We start from the raw sequence: 14997 nt of genomic DNA, 5'->3' as shown, positions 1-14997 counted from the left end.
ATACCCTACATGCTACTTTCCCATCTCTAAAGTCTTTCAATGAATGAACTATGGCATAGTGAACAGAGGGCAGGTCTTGGGAGTCAGAAACGATTGGGTTCAAGTCCTATTTTTGACCCATATGAGTCATGGAAATCATGGCACACAACCTCTCCATATCATAGGCAACTCAGTAAGATTATAAGATACAGACAAGTTCCTGAGCTGAATTGAGAGGTCTTTTCCACAGCAAATTCCCTATACTTATGAAACCACAATTCTGAAGCAAAATCACAAAGTAAACATAGACAGATTGATGATAGATGGCTAGTTAGATAGATGACTAAGTGACAGATGAAAGAAGAAATATATAAATTCTAATGAAAATAATCTACACATATCAGTATTTTGAGGACAAAGGTAGTTTTTTTTTTTTTTTTGCAAAAAAATATTCTTTAGTAGACCACTCCTTTATGATAGTCTTAGAACTGTCTTAAAGGTGCAGAGAACACAATACTCCACTGGGTTAATAATGTATTTTTTAAAAGATTTGATTCAATAGAGTAAAATACTGCCCTAACAGTTTTCTTGCAATTAGATATCACCCATTGACATGTCAAAAATCACACAATTCCTTTAAAGACAGAATAGTAAAGATAAGGCTGAAATGACAGTTTGGACTATTGGATTAAATTAGCCAAAAGAATTTGTTACCCTTAAGAGGAGGCATCCAGCCATGAGTCCTAATTGAAGAGGGATTCCCTATGGATGATGAGGTCCTTTAGCTTCTCTTGATTTCTAATCATACTGTTTTAATTATCTTAAGGCCCAGAAATTTCAGAGCCTCTTATCAGAGACCCATAATCATCCATAAGAGTTCTACAACATAGGAAAAAGAAAATGGATTAAGGATGTATATTATTCAGACTATGATATTCAATGGGATAGACTGTCCATAGAGCTGCTATTGTAGTGCATATCTCTTGGACAGACAGCAATGATGGACAATGAAGAATGATAGTGAAGGAGGATAATGGACCTTATTGCTCTAGGGAAATCATTTCAAGGAGCAGCTTGTGGTCATTGTATCACTCCTCTAAGCCTCATACTTTAAATAATGTTATTTCACTGATGCCATATGACAGCTTCTGAAGAATTAAATTTGCAAGCCATCTTATGAACAATGGAAAGCTGTACAGATGGTGAGCAGGTTGTAACATATGACCAGTGGTACAAAAACTATCAAAGAGACTTATGGCAAGATACGGAGCTCATGTCCTCTTTTCTTTGGGCTCAACATTTCCAGATCTTTCTAGGAATTCTCCTAAGATCTATTCTCCAGGCTTCTCACCATTCTAATGACACTCACCTGGACTTGTTCCAGTTTGACTAAAATATGGAATCATAAAGTGAAAGCCAGATGGGGAAAAGGAAACTATTTGAAAGCCTTACTTATGACTGAACTCTTCAGGTACTTCCTCTTTGCCAGACACCTTGCAAGCCTAAAGAAGCGTCCACCCTGAGGTCTGACTCTGCTGAATGGTGACTCCTTCACCCAGACTGTTTCTGCCATCAGGAAGGGCCCCCCAGCCATGCTCATTTCACTCTTGAATCAACTCTCCTGGCTTCTCCTCCTCACTCAACCTCTCTACGCTTTAATTATCTCTCCCCTTTATGTGCTGTTTTGCCTCTCCACTGGAACATAAACTCATTGAGGGAAGGTATGGTTTTACCTTATTGTTTCTGTATCATTAGCAGCTATCACAGTGTCTGGAACATGGCAAGCATTTTTTTGGAATCTATCTATCTTTCTTTCATCTAGTTACCTATCCTTCTCTTTCACAGTTCAGTCTAAGACAGGCTCTGCTTCCAAAAGCAAGCATGGGAAGATGGGACCCATTATGTTTCTGATAGGACAAGAAGAAGAAGAAAAAACATTTGCTGATGCAAGAAAAGCTTTGTGAAGATCATGCTCCAAGGCATACGAGCAGCCAAAATTTCCCCAAGATTCCTAGGAGGGGCTGGTGTTGCCCTTCACACCGCCTTTACCTTGGTTTGGTTCCCAGTCAGGATGGTCACTAACCTGCAAAAGAGCCAACTGAAACTGGTGGGTTGGTAGATTAGTACTTAGGGAATTGGTAGATTGGTACTTAGGGAATTATGCACCATACCATGGCACGATCTCCCCAATCTCTGTGGTAAAATGCCTCCCACCCTTCCCAAAACAAATCACACAGGCCACTGATTCCCCACTTGACCATCTATATACACTTACCTCTACATTTCACAGATCTTGAGTTCTCTCCTATTACCATTATATTCCTCATTTACATTTCTTCTAGTGATGTTCCACTTGGCCATTTGGGGTAACAGAGAATAGAGTATGCTGAACTGAAATTCGGAAGACTTGTGTTCAAATAGGGCTGTGTGACTCTGGGCAAGTAACTTAATATCTGTCTCAGTTTCCTCAACTATTAAACATGAATAATCACAGTACCTGCCTTTGTCGTGTTGTCCTGAGGATTGTTGTGAGGATCAAAGGAGATACTATTTGTACAGTGCTTATCTTAGTGCCTGGCAATGTGAGGGTAGCACTTAAGAGTCGTTTCCTTATTTCTTACTTTCCTCCCTCCTTCCTTCCCTTCTCTCTTCCCTTGCTTCCTTCCTCCTTTTCTCCCTCCTTTCCTTCTTCCTTCCCTCCTCCCTCCCTCCCTTCCTTATTTCTTTCTTCCTTCTCTCCTTTCCTTACTCCCTTCCTGCCTTCCTCCCTTCCTTCCTTCTTTCCTCCCTCTCTTCTCTCCTTTTATCCATCCATGATTGCAAGGCATAGAAAAACCACAATTTAAAAACAGATTTCATTGTGAATGAACCAAAGAATGATAGAGAGGAACATGATTGATGGGAAGAGATTGTAGCGAATGACCAATGAAGAAGTGTAAAGGAGAACAACACAGAGTTAGTCAATTACTCCCATCTCTACGCATGAGGTGACCTTTTAAAGAATCTATCACCATCAGCAAAGGGAAGTTTAATCATTCATACATTACCTGGGCATTTTCATAAATATATTATTGTAATTTAATAACCCATCTCATTGACTTTCAACACAACCATTGGCCAGCTTTCTAATGCCAGAGAAGGAAAAGAAAAATCCTAAAAGAAATCTAGAACACAGAGAGAAAAAGAATATATACAAATGGGGAAGAAGGTCACAGGCAAAAGTATAAAAAAGTGACCCTTAAAATTTCATAGCTTGGAGATTGATATTATATCAGAATAAAAGAGTCAACTTGCAAATAAAATTGAACTAAAAATCAATCTCTCCAATGACCATATCTTCCAGCTATTAGTCCTATAGTTTTGTTTTTAAATTTCTATTCAACTAAGAAGGAAAAAAAAGCTGAGAAGGCAGAATCCTCTTTACTGATCTCAGAGGATTCAGTAGGAGATGTATAATGTTGAATAAATATTACTAACATCATGATATGCACCTTTTCCACCCTTGTAATCACAGCTGACCCTCAAAAATGACCAAAGGGGACTCAGTCAATTTCTCTGTTACTCAGTAAATCTAAGCCATCCTTTCAAAATTTGATAGGAATCAATAGAGAAACATATTTAATGATATTGTGTACATTAAAACTTGTCAGCAACTCATTACTCATAGTTCGTATTTCAGATACCGGGAATTGAGATAGAAAGCATGTGTCTTTATTTTTCTTATTAAGCGGTTTCTTTTAATTTTTGAATTCCTCAATTTTTTTTTTAATTTTCTCAATATATATTCTCTCAATCCAAACCAGTCCAATCCAAAAAATGTTTGCTAAGTGTTGACTAAGTTCCAGGGACTGAGTATTGGGAATATTCACACAGATGACTAACTGTCTTCCAAGAGCTTACTTCCTCCTGGGAGGGTGGGGGGTGGGGTGGGTGAGAATACAAGGTCTAAACACTCATTAATCAATCAACAAGCACACATCAACCATGTACCATGTGCTGGGTGCTTTGCTAGGTATGCATATAATAATGTGAGGGGGAGGAAGAATGTAAGCTTTCAAAGCGCCATCAGGAAACATCTTTTTGTAGGAGTTAGTACTTTTGGAGAAAGCTGGTGATTCAAAGAGGGAAAGATCAGGAGGGGTTGTACTCTAGGTATGGGGAACAATAGTCTGCACACAGTTATAGAGGCAAGTGATAGAAAGCCAAGTTTGGGAACAGCAAGTACATCATTTTGGGTGGGAGAGAGAATAATGGCGGGGGGGAAGCGCGTGAAATAAGCCTGCCAAATGATAATCAATCAACACATCTATCTCGAGTGCGTAGAACATGGTAAGAACTGTGTTGAGCACCAAGAATATATCACAGAACCTTCATTCCAATGTAGGAGACATGCATATAATCAAACACAAAATATACAGAAATTGAAGGTGACCCTAGAGATGAAAGCCACAACAGCTGGAGGGCTGAGACGGGAACCCAAACAAAGGAGCACCTGAACTGAGTCTTGAGGAAAACTAGGGATCTAAGAGACAGGCATAAGGAGAGAGTGAATTCATATAGGCAGGGCAGACAGAAATTAGAGAAACTCTGAGATCTGTTAACTGAAAGACTGATGAGAATCAATACAGAGTTCAGAAATAAAGACACTAGTCTAGGCCTCCGTTTGTGGAACATGATTCATTTATAATGCAATAGAAGTGCTTTTCCCTGTATAGCTATCCAACTAATTGGTGCATTCTTCTTGAAAGGCATTATGAAAATCTACATTAAGAGCTACAGAACCATCCAAACCCTTTGACTCAGTGATCTCACTACCAGCGTTATTCCCCAAGGATGCTATTAAAGGGAAGAAAAATTATCTGTAGAAGAATACCCAGAGCACATTTATCTCTTCTAGGAACAAAACAACCCCCCCCACACACACACACACACTCACACACACCCACCTACACACACACACATACACACACAAACACTGGAAATAACCTATAAGCCAAAGAAAAGTGGGCAAGAGCTGAAAAAAAAAAGCTTAGTGCATCAACAAAAATCATAACTACACAAATGACAAAGAAATGTGGAAAACAGAAAGAAATGCAGAGCAAAGAAAGCAAAATGAAAGTAATAAAATATATACCATGTTCAAAAAAATCATTAACATGGGGGAAAAAAAAACAGAAGAAAAAAGAGAGCCATAGGGATCAAAGGAACATAAGTAGTCTTTATATATCCAGTGTTTCATATTGTAACATGCATGTAGATAGACAGACAGACAGATAGATAGATAGATAGACAGACAGAGACAGACAGACAGACAGACAGACAGACAGACAGACAGATAGATAGATAGATAGATAGATAGATAGATAGATAGATAGATAGATAGATAGTATGATCCATACTTTGCATTTTATCTTTGTAAGTAATTTCTGATGTGGAAAAGTTCAGGACTAAAAAAGATAGTCCCAATTTTTTTTATTTCCTATCATTCCATAAAATGATGCTCTATTCTTTGCTGACCTGTCTTCTGCCCCCCTGCCCCCTGAAGCCAATACCAAAGCCCTACTTCCATTCCAGTTCCAATCTTTTCCATCTTTCAAAGCCCACCTTACATCTAATGTCCACCATGATGCTGTTCTTAACTTGTCCAGTCTCAACAATATGGATTCACCTTCTCTAACATTCCATAGCACTTAAGGCTTACCCCACAAAATTTAGCATTTAATTACTCAAATGTTTCTTAATAATAAATATGATAAAATAAAGAAGAATAAAAGAGTAAAGTATAATAGTCAAAATTAAATAATATTAAGAGTTATAATAGAACAATTGTTTCATATGTATCAGTCTTCTATGCCTAAAAAGATGGGCACTTTCCAGATAGTTATTTGTGTCTTATATCTCTTTAATTTCTACCAATATATATATATTCTACAGTCCAGAGCAAAAATTATGATCAATAAAGACTCCTTTGATAAAGAAAAGATACAAAAATAATACAATGAAATTGTAAAAGTTTATTTGTTAACAAAGCAAAATAATTTTATTAACAAGAGTTGATTAAGCACCTACTCTGTGTCAGGAGGTATGTTAGACATTGAGAATAAAAGTCAAAACCCAAAAGCAAAAAAAAAAATTAAAAAGTCTCTGTTTGGATGTAGCTTAAATTTTAAGATTTTTAAAAAGTTCTTTATAGTCTGGGGGCGGCTAGGTAGCCCAGTGAGTAAAGCGCCAGCCCCGGAGTCAGGAGGACCTGAGTTTGGTTCCAGCCTCAGACACTTAACACACACACACACACACACACACACACACACACACGCCCTGTAATCTTGGGCAAGTTAGTTAACCCCAATTGTACTCCAAAAGGAAAAAAAAAGTTCTTTATAATCAAGCCTCAAATAATGGTGTCTTACACAAACAGAACTTCTCTGTCACCATGATAGCTTTATGCAATAAATGTCTTTACACTGAAACACAGATTCTCTGACTTACGAGGGATTTCACAGGCCATCCTCTGTAACCTGAACCTGAATGAGAATTCCCTACCCAGAAGACTAGAGCCCATTCCACTCTGCTCCCCCCCCCCCCCCCAAAAAATTTCATTCTTCTTTCAGATAGCTCAGATTCTTAGACACACTTCCCCTCACAATAGACCAAAATAAGCTTTACTCCTTCTGCCACCCTCTGGCACCATGCAGAACCAGGCTAACTCCTCTTTTGCACAATAGCCCTTCATATTTTTGAATTTCCCTATTGTTGTTGAGGGCTCCTCTCAGTCATCCCAGATCATATATCTTTAGTGTTTAGGACAGTTTACGAAGTGAGTCTGTGATATCTCTAGTTGTCCTGATCTATATCTGGCCACTGGAACCAGATGGCCCTGTATGAGAAAGTGAGGCTGATGACTTTGCACAGCCCTCCCTCACTTAAATCCAATTTACTTGCAAATCTTGGCATCACTTCCCTGATGTCATGGTCCTCCACAAGAACAAAGGACAAACCACAACTACAATGTGATGTGTCACAGTGCCCTGGCGATTCTTCTACCTTTATGACACCAATCTTGTCCATTCCATTTTCTTCACTTCCAAATTACCATTGAAGGTCAGACCTTTGTCTCTTTCTTGGACTACTGTCAAAGCCTTTTAATTGATGATCCTCTCGTTTCCCCTTCAAGTAGCTATCAAAGCCATTTTCTCTAAGATGCAAGTCTGACCAGGTCTCTCTCTTGCTTGAAAACCAACAAACCAAATCTTCAGAGGTTAGGCACACTGCCAAAAGAATAAAATAACCATTCCTTAAGTCTTGTATGCAAAGCTTCCCACAATTTTGCTCTCACCTGCCTTGGCAAACTCATTTTTCCCCTACCTGAGGGCGCAGCTGATACTTGTAAATGCTTGCTGATTGACCAGTTAATTGGTGATTCCCTGTAACTCCATGTCATAGACTCTCCCTTCCAATCCCAGTCATTCCACTAAACTCTGTGCTCCATTGTCCACTTTTTTTCGTTTTTGGTAGCCATCTCCTCATTTTCTCATCCCCACCTCTCAGAATGCTTGTTTTCCTTCAAGGCCAAACTTAGCTGCATCTCCTCTGTGAAGTCCTTCCTCTTCCTCAGAGTATTTGGCACTAAACAGTGAACTCTACAAAGTTTCTTAGTGTGTATAATGCATTTCTTCAGTTGACAGTGAACCTCCTGAGACCAGGGACTCTTCAGTTTTTGCCTTTGGGACCCTAGCACCTAGCATCATGCCTTGCAAGTAGTGTGAGTTGAACGAACACTGGCTATTCAATGATATTTATGATAACAGCAACAACAATGCACATGTACTTAATACATTAAACTTTTAAAAGTATAGGAGGTAGTGTGGTGTGGTGTTTAGGGAGGCAGGCTTGAATCCAGGAAGACCTGGGTTCAAGTCCTGTTCCTGACACAAACTGGCTGAGGGACTCTTAGTGACTCACTTGAGCTGCCCATGGCCCAGGGCAACTCTAAGGCAATAAACTGCAGAAAAAAGGCTAATCTGCATTGGTAGAGAGAGTTTCCTCACCCAGGAGTCCCCTACACCAGTAAAACTACAGATCCAGTCCCTATCCCTCATGGACTTTACAGACTCAATTGATTACTCTTGCCAACAAGCTTTTCATTAATTATCTCTAAGTAGGAGGGAAAGGCAATGAAAGAGTTAAGATGAAACAAGTCTCAAAACCTGCCACCGGGATGCTTCCTTTTGGCCTGTGCTCCATTTAATGTTTTAAGAGGAACCTCACACAGAGCTGGAAAAGAACTGAAGAAATTATGTTTGAACTAGAAGCTACCTTTCGGTTTGGTTTGGGCTGGTAGCTGCCTCTAAAGATTGCATGAGATTCCTACCCAGGGTGTGTATATGGGGGAAGGTATGCTGCTGCACAACTCTGATGCTGTTCTGATCCCACATATGCCCGTCATTGATTCGAACATTTTAAAGTCAGTTAGCTTTTCTCCGAATGTTTCTTATCGCCAAGTTTCTTTTCTATGTGCTTTTATGCCCTACTCTCTAAGTAATACCACATTTTATTTTTTAGTTCTCACTGAACAACCTGTGTTCCCCTGATCTGCAGCTTAAGAAAGACAGGTGGACGGATTTTAAATCCAAATGAACCAAGGGCATTTACGAATCCATCCTCAGAAGTGTTCAACTGTGGAAGACGGTTAAATAAATCTATCTCTTGCAACAAGGTAGGGATTGTCAAGGCAAACTATTTACACATACTTTCCTTGGAGAGAGATTAGGAGCTCAAGGGATAAAAGGCAGCTCAATGCCCTTTATGTATTTTTCACCCTCATCAGAGCTTCTGCCCAATTGTGTCAAGGAGCCTGATTCCTCTTCTTCTTAGATGCCAACAAGTATAAGATGTTCAGATGAGGAGCCGAGGACAAGTCTGGTGAAGAGCCCTCAAAGACAGGGATGGGGAGAGGTAGTTGGCTTATGACTAGCCCACTTTATTATTGGATTTGTTTAAACTATTTCCAGAACCCAAAGAAGAAAAAGGAGCATACAATATAATAATTATAGAGCCATTATGCACATATAATCCTAATATTATTGCTACACCTATGTCTCATGCCTCTAAAAAAAGGCATAAGGAGCTGATTCAGTGATGGATACATTTTTCCTATATATATGAAAAAAATTCATAATGGAAAATTAATAATAGCCTTTTAATAATTATGTCACCTTGCAGTTATGCAACACCTTTTCTATGGAAAAGTTTTATGACTACCTTAATTAAAGTTTTAAAACTTTCCCTCTAAAACAACAGTACTTCTAACTAAGAAGTATGACTCAACCCAAACAGAGTAGTCAGACACTAACCATTTTTAAAGAGTACAGAAACAAGCTCTGGAATTGACATGTCAAAATATTAGATTGCTATGCACACCCAACCCTCTCTTGAGACATCACTGTGTTCTGTTCCATTCAAGAACAGGACTTTTTTGGGTGGCAGTTGGGGGAGGGACAACTTCTCATAAAGCCCTGGATTCTGCTTGATTTCTCTCTTTGTGTGAATAGGAGTCTTCACAGTTAAATTAGCCTGATAGTTTTTACTCTAATTCAGGTGTTCTATCATTCTCTCCTTAGAATACTGGACTCAAGCATTCATAGGATCTATTAATCTATCAGTACTCATTATTAAACCCCTCCTAGGTACCAGAAACTGTGCCAGGCATTAGAAATACAAAGACAAAAATGAATCAGTCCTTAATTAGAAGGAACTTATGTTCTAAGTAAAATGACACAAGATTGGAGAGAGAGGTATTGACATTCTATTGGAGAGATGTGCAGTTATCACAGCCAATCAGGCAACAAGCATTTATTAAACACCCTACTAGGGTGTTCATTTCTCTAAGCACTGGAGATACAAAAGACATAGTCCTTTAAGGAGCTTACATTTTACGAAAGATGAAATAAGATGGAAAAGGTACGTTCTTGCATTCTATCTATGAAGAAAACACAGATTATCTCAGTTTTTGTACAAGAAAACCGAGGCTCTTGGTGAGACCCGGTATTAATTTCTGGTTTCCTGGCTTCAAAACTAACACCCTTCGAACTGGCCATGACTGTGTTCATTTCAAATCCTTTCAACAAACATTTACTAAGCCCCTGCTATATTCAAGGTTCTTTGCTAGTCACTGGGGACAGAAAGACAAAATCTAACAGCTCCTGCCCTCAAAGAGCTTACATTCTTCTTAAAAGTAACTCTCCTCAGTTTTACCTAGGTGAAGCTCCCAGGTTATCTTCAAGTTTCCCGTTCAGACCTTCAGAATGTGGTATTGTCTGAAGCTATTTCTCCTCATCCATCCCCAAATCCAGGATCCCTTGAAATGTGTGTTCTCTTACCTAGAATTCATAGGCTCCATGCTTCCATCATCACGCAGCCCCAGGGCCTTGGCTTCCCTAACCAATAGCTAAGTGCCAGTGTATATGATTCCCCTAATTTAGACACTGACAGTTCCAATGAGAGCCCCTTGGCTGTCCTCTCACTTAAAGGCTTGTGAAAGCTCCCAGGTGTTACTGTGAGGTGGGAAGGAGAAGGAATCAGAAACTGGTTCCTCCTCTTAGGGATCTCCGAACGATTTCAAAGCACTCACAGGCATGCTTTATGACGAGGAATCCCGAGATAGCTTTCCCACCACAGAGAGGCACTGTGGATGTCCAACCGGTTTGACACGCTGGTGTCTACTGCACTGCTGCCCTAGGGCTGTGTCTTAGCAACAGACACTTAGGCACCTTCCTGTTTTCATTTTCCCCATCTTTTACTAGCCAAATAGGACAAGTATAATTTAACACTGATGGCTCTATCCTGAGCAACACTGACAGGTCGTGGGCCCCTGGTCCTTGCAGGACATGTCAATGGGTTGGGATGAAACATAAATGTGCAGATTAAGAGCCCTGCTGATTTTACTGTGGGCAGGAAAGAAGCCAAGGCACGGTGGGGAGAGGTCCCCATCCCAAAGCAGCCAGGTAGGAGAGCAGAGGTCAGGTGACTCTGCCTCCAGGAATAGACCAAAGAAAGGAGATTTCAAACTTGAAGGTATTTATGAGGCATTGCTTTTCCTTTGAAGTAGGGGAAAAGCAATTTTCCCAAAATTTAAAGTGCCACATACTTCCCTAAAAATGTACCTGTGGGTAACATGTCTAGAGGAAAAAGATCTGGATTGGAAAATGGGGGAGCTGACTTCTTTTTCTGGCTCTGGACCTGAGGAGGTGCGTGACTGTGGGCAAATTCTTTAACCTGCCTGGACACCAGCTGCTTCACTGGTTAAAGGAGTGAAGTTCAGCTAGGGCACACGTTTTGGGGGTCCACTGATAGAATTCAGAGGGTTTCTGAAATTGGATGGGAAAAAATAAATCTTTACTTTCAATAACCAATTGAAATTTACAATGTCCTTTCATTATAAATGGAGGCAAGAAATATTCTGAGTACCATGGCTTGTACAGTACAGTACAGGCTTCATCAGACTGCTGAAAAGGGTCTGAGATTCCATTGGTTGTAATTCTTCTTTACAACTTGACTAATGTTTGATGTCTATATCAGACTGTATGTCCCCATGAGGGGTGAAGGGACAAGGGAGGGAGGGGGAGAAAATTGGGACTGGAACTGAATGTTGTAAACTAAAAGTAAATACATTTAAAAAAGAAAAAGGGAGCAAGATAACTCCTGAGGTCTTCTGTGGTTTTGGCATTCCATAGCATGGGGCTAAGGTCTCTTTCTTTAAGGTCATGGTGGCAAGAATGCTTAACCTAAAGTCAGGAAGGTCTGGGTTCAAAGCCTGCCTCTGACCCAGACCAGTCACTTTGCTCTGCAAGACACCCAACCCATCTCAGCCTCAGTTTCCTCATCTGCATAATAATGATACTAACAGTTCCTCCTTCCACAACTATTGTAAAGATCAAATAGGATACTGAACTTAAAGCATGTTACAAAGTGCACTGTTAAATTGCTGTATGAATGCTAATTCATATTATTCTATTCATCAAATCTTTAATGGGGTACCTACTCTGTGCTAGGTGCTAAGGGCCACTGGTCACACAAGGACAACAAATAAGAAATTCTTGTCCTAGGGCCTGGAGGAGGAGAACAATGCAAATCAAATGAGATGTACTTTGTAAACCTTACAGTCTTATATAAATGCTAATTATTAGTAGTAGCAATTACAACCATAGAATACACACACAGACATGATGCAAAATGCCCCTTAGTTACCAAATAAGTTGTTACTTTTTATTTATGCTTTGAAAATGCTTTTCAAAGGACTTCACAAGTATAATAAAGGGAAAGCATGGCTAGAGAGACATTCTTCTGAAAAATATTTTGGGATTTTAAAGAATTTAAGCACAATATCGGACCAGGGAACAATATTACAACCCAGAAAGTTAATATGGCCTTAGGCAGCACTGGGAGACAGAGTGTCCAGGAGTATGGAGGGGATGGGGTTCTAGGAATGCATTGAAAGGACAGACCTGACTTCAAAGGCTTCTTAGCCACAGTGAGAGATAGCCGATGGGTTCCATTGGTATTTATGCAATGTTGAGAAATGACAGTGGGATTTCCCCAGAATGTTTATGTCATTCATTCAATCATTAATCAATCATTTATTAAATACTTTATTTATGTCTGGTAAGAAGCAGCTATAGTATAGTGGATAGAGAATCAGTGTTAAAAGTCAGCAAAACCCGAGTTCAAGGCTTGTCTCTGATGCATGCTAATTATGAGTACTACTCAGGGCACAAGCCATAGTCACATAGGTCAAGAAGGCTTGCCATGGACTGTAATCTGTATCCCCAGAAGAACTATTCACATTGGTGAGATCATATATCTAGCAAAGTATCTATCCTTTTATCTATCTATTGATATCTATATCTATAGCTATATTTTGTATGAATTTTAAAAGAAACTGTAAAAAGAATGAGTATCATATTTTGATCCCAATTTTGATACCTATTTTCGTAACTTTCAGAACTTCTAAGGTTTTGTGTTGACCAAAATATAGTGCTTTGCCTTGTTTTCCTTGGAAGTTTATTTTTATTTATCTTTCAAGATTCAGACAGACTATCTTTATACTTCTATCTAAGCTAAAACATGTTCCTGTTCACTTTTCAGCACCAATTAAAGGAATGTAATTTAAAATCAATAAAGAGTTTGCACATCTGCAAAGATAATTAAAGTCTATGCTCATTTAGCCCGGGGACAACCTTGTAAGTCCTTCACCCTCATCTGGATTCAGGGTCCTATCTGAAACCTCAACTGGCAAGAACATATGGAGACCTGTGATGGGTGCACACTTGATCAGCTCCCCAGGTGTAAGAGATAGGTTGAAAACTACAGGGAAGAGAAATACGATGAATGTTCTTTTCAACCCTCTATTGTCAGTGGTCCAACTGGTGAATGGAGGCAATCTGCCAGGCATGTGGCTGTAGAAGGTCCTCTCTATTATCATTCAAAGCACACGATGGGGAGCCAGTGATATTCTGTGACTATGCCCACTCAGACACAACAGGCTCCAAGACAGCCATGATTTGATGCATTGTCTGTGTCGGAATCGGCATCACTGAGAGACAGAGCAATCTATCAGAGAGAACAGCTAGCAGGAAGTATGGCTGTTCATAATTAGCTTCATTGGAAAGTGCTGCAGAACCTTTTAATCACTTCTATTAAGCTATTTACCAAAAAACACATCTGACTTGCTTTTTAGGTTGCTGTGATCATTTACATGACCTATTCAGATAGCAAAGCATCCTCATGAGAAATTTCAGTGCCTTTGGCCGAAGTCTCTCCTCAAGAAAGAGGACCAGAGGATGTTACTTGCTAAACAGTCCTTTGAAATCGGCTTTCTCACACTTGCCAAAATTATTTTCTATTTAATTGCCTTATCTCAGTGTATTTTTTTCTCATTCATTCACTGACCATTTCTTATTCACCATCTCTGTGTCAGATAAAAAGCAGCTATGGTAAAGTCGATAGAGAGTCAGCGTTAAGAGTCTGCAAGCCTGGAGTTCAAGCCTTGCCTCTAAAGCATGCTAATTAGGAGACCATGTGCTACTTCCTTAACTACTCACTCTGGTAGGCAACTGGCTGGGACTATTAGCAATGTATTGGTACAAGGAGGTTTCTCAACATAAGTTCCTTATGCCCAGGAAAGCAGAGGCCCTTCTCACCCTGAAAAATGTTTCCAGTGCTTTGATAGTCTCTCAAAATACAAAGATAAATCAGTCCCTGCCCTCAAGAAGTTTACATTCTGGGCATGGGGCAGGGGAGAGATTACATATGCAGAAAATTGGATATGAGATACATTCACACATATATACGTATTTATGTGTATGTAAACATAAACATACACAAAGAGAACTATTAACTAGGGGAATCGAGATAGGCCTTGTGGAGCTGGTGCTACTTGTCCTGAGCTTTGAAGGAACAAAGGAATAATGAAATGCTTCGATGAAAAAGGAGCGTGTTCTAGGAAGAGGGGCAGGCTGCCCCAAAGTACAAGATGGAAGGTGGAACCTACAAGCAACAATAACTAGGCTAATTTAGGTGGAATTTGGTATATGAAAGAGAGTAATGTCCAATAAGCCTGAGAAAGTGGACAGGAGTCAGGCTGTAAAGGGCGATTTAAAAATGTCAAATAGAGCAGTTTCCATTTTATCCTAAAGGCAATAGAGAGGAGGGTTAGTGCGCGTGACAGTAAAACTTCTTAGGCAAGGAAATAACATGGGCAGACCTTTGACTGAGGAAAACCATTTTGGCAGCTCTGTGGGGGATGGATGGGAGATGGGAGAAACTGGAAGCAGGGAGAACACTCAGGAAGTTATGACAATTATCCAAGCAGAAGGTGGCAGTAGTGGGTGGTAGTAGTATTAGTGCTAGTAGCAGTAGCAGCAGTAGTAGTAGTAGCAGTAGTAGTAGTAGTAATAATAGTAGTAGCAGTAGCAGCAGTAGTAGTAGCAGTAATAGTAGCAGTAGCAGCAGTAGTAGTAG

General features: G+C 39.7%; 1 protein-coding gene across 10 annotated transcripts in view; it reads right to left on the bottom strand.

The window, feature by feature from the left end:
* The window catches only part of NAALADL2 (N-acetylated alpha-linked acidic dipeptidase like 2), a 1484638-nt gene that overhangs the window by 1010851 nt on the left and 458790 nt on the right, over nucleotides 1-14997 (bottom strand). Inside the window, exon 1 of one of the 10 annotated variants that reach the window (XM_069083610.1) lies at nucleotides 10359-10725. The exons of 8 other annotated variants lie outside the window; for them this stretch is intronic. The gene's annotated coding sequence lies outside the window, so the exon portion shown is untranslated. Of the gene's footprint in view, nucleotides 1-10358; nucleotides 10726-14997 lie in introns of those variants that run through there. One more of the 10 variants, XM_069083609.1, reaches the window with a different exon arrangement.

The sequence above is a fragment of the Petaurus breviceps genome, unplaced genomic scaffold, assembly GCF_028583685.1.
Source record: "Petaurus breviceps papuanus isolate PSGF00001 unplaced genomic scaffold, PetGlider_PUasm1.0 173, whole genome shotgun sequence".
Taxonomy (NCBI): Eukaryota; Metazoa; Chordata; class Mammalia; order Diprotodontia; family Petauridae; genus Petaurus; species Petaurus breviceps.
This window is presented reverse-complemented; position numbering and strand designations above follow the sequence as displayed.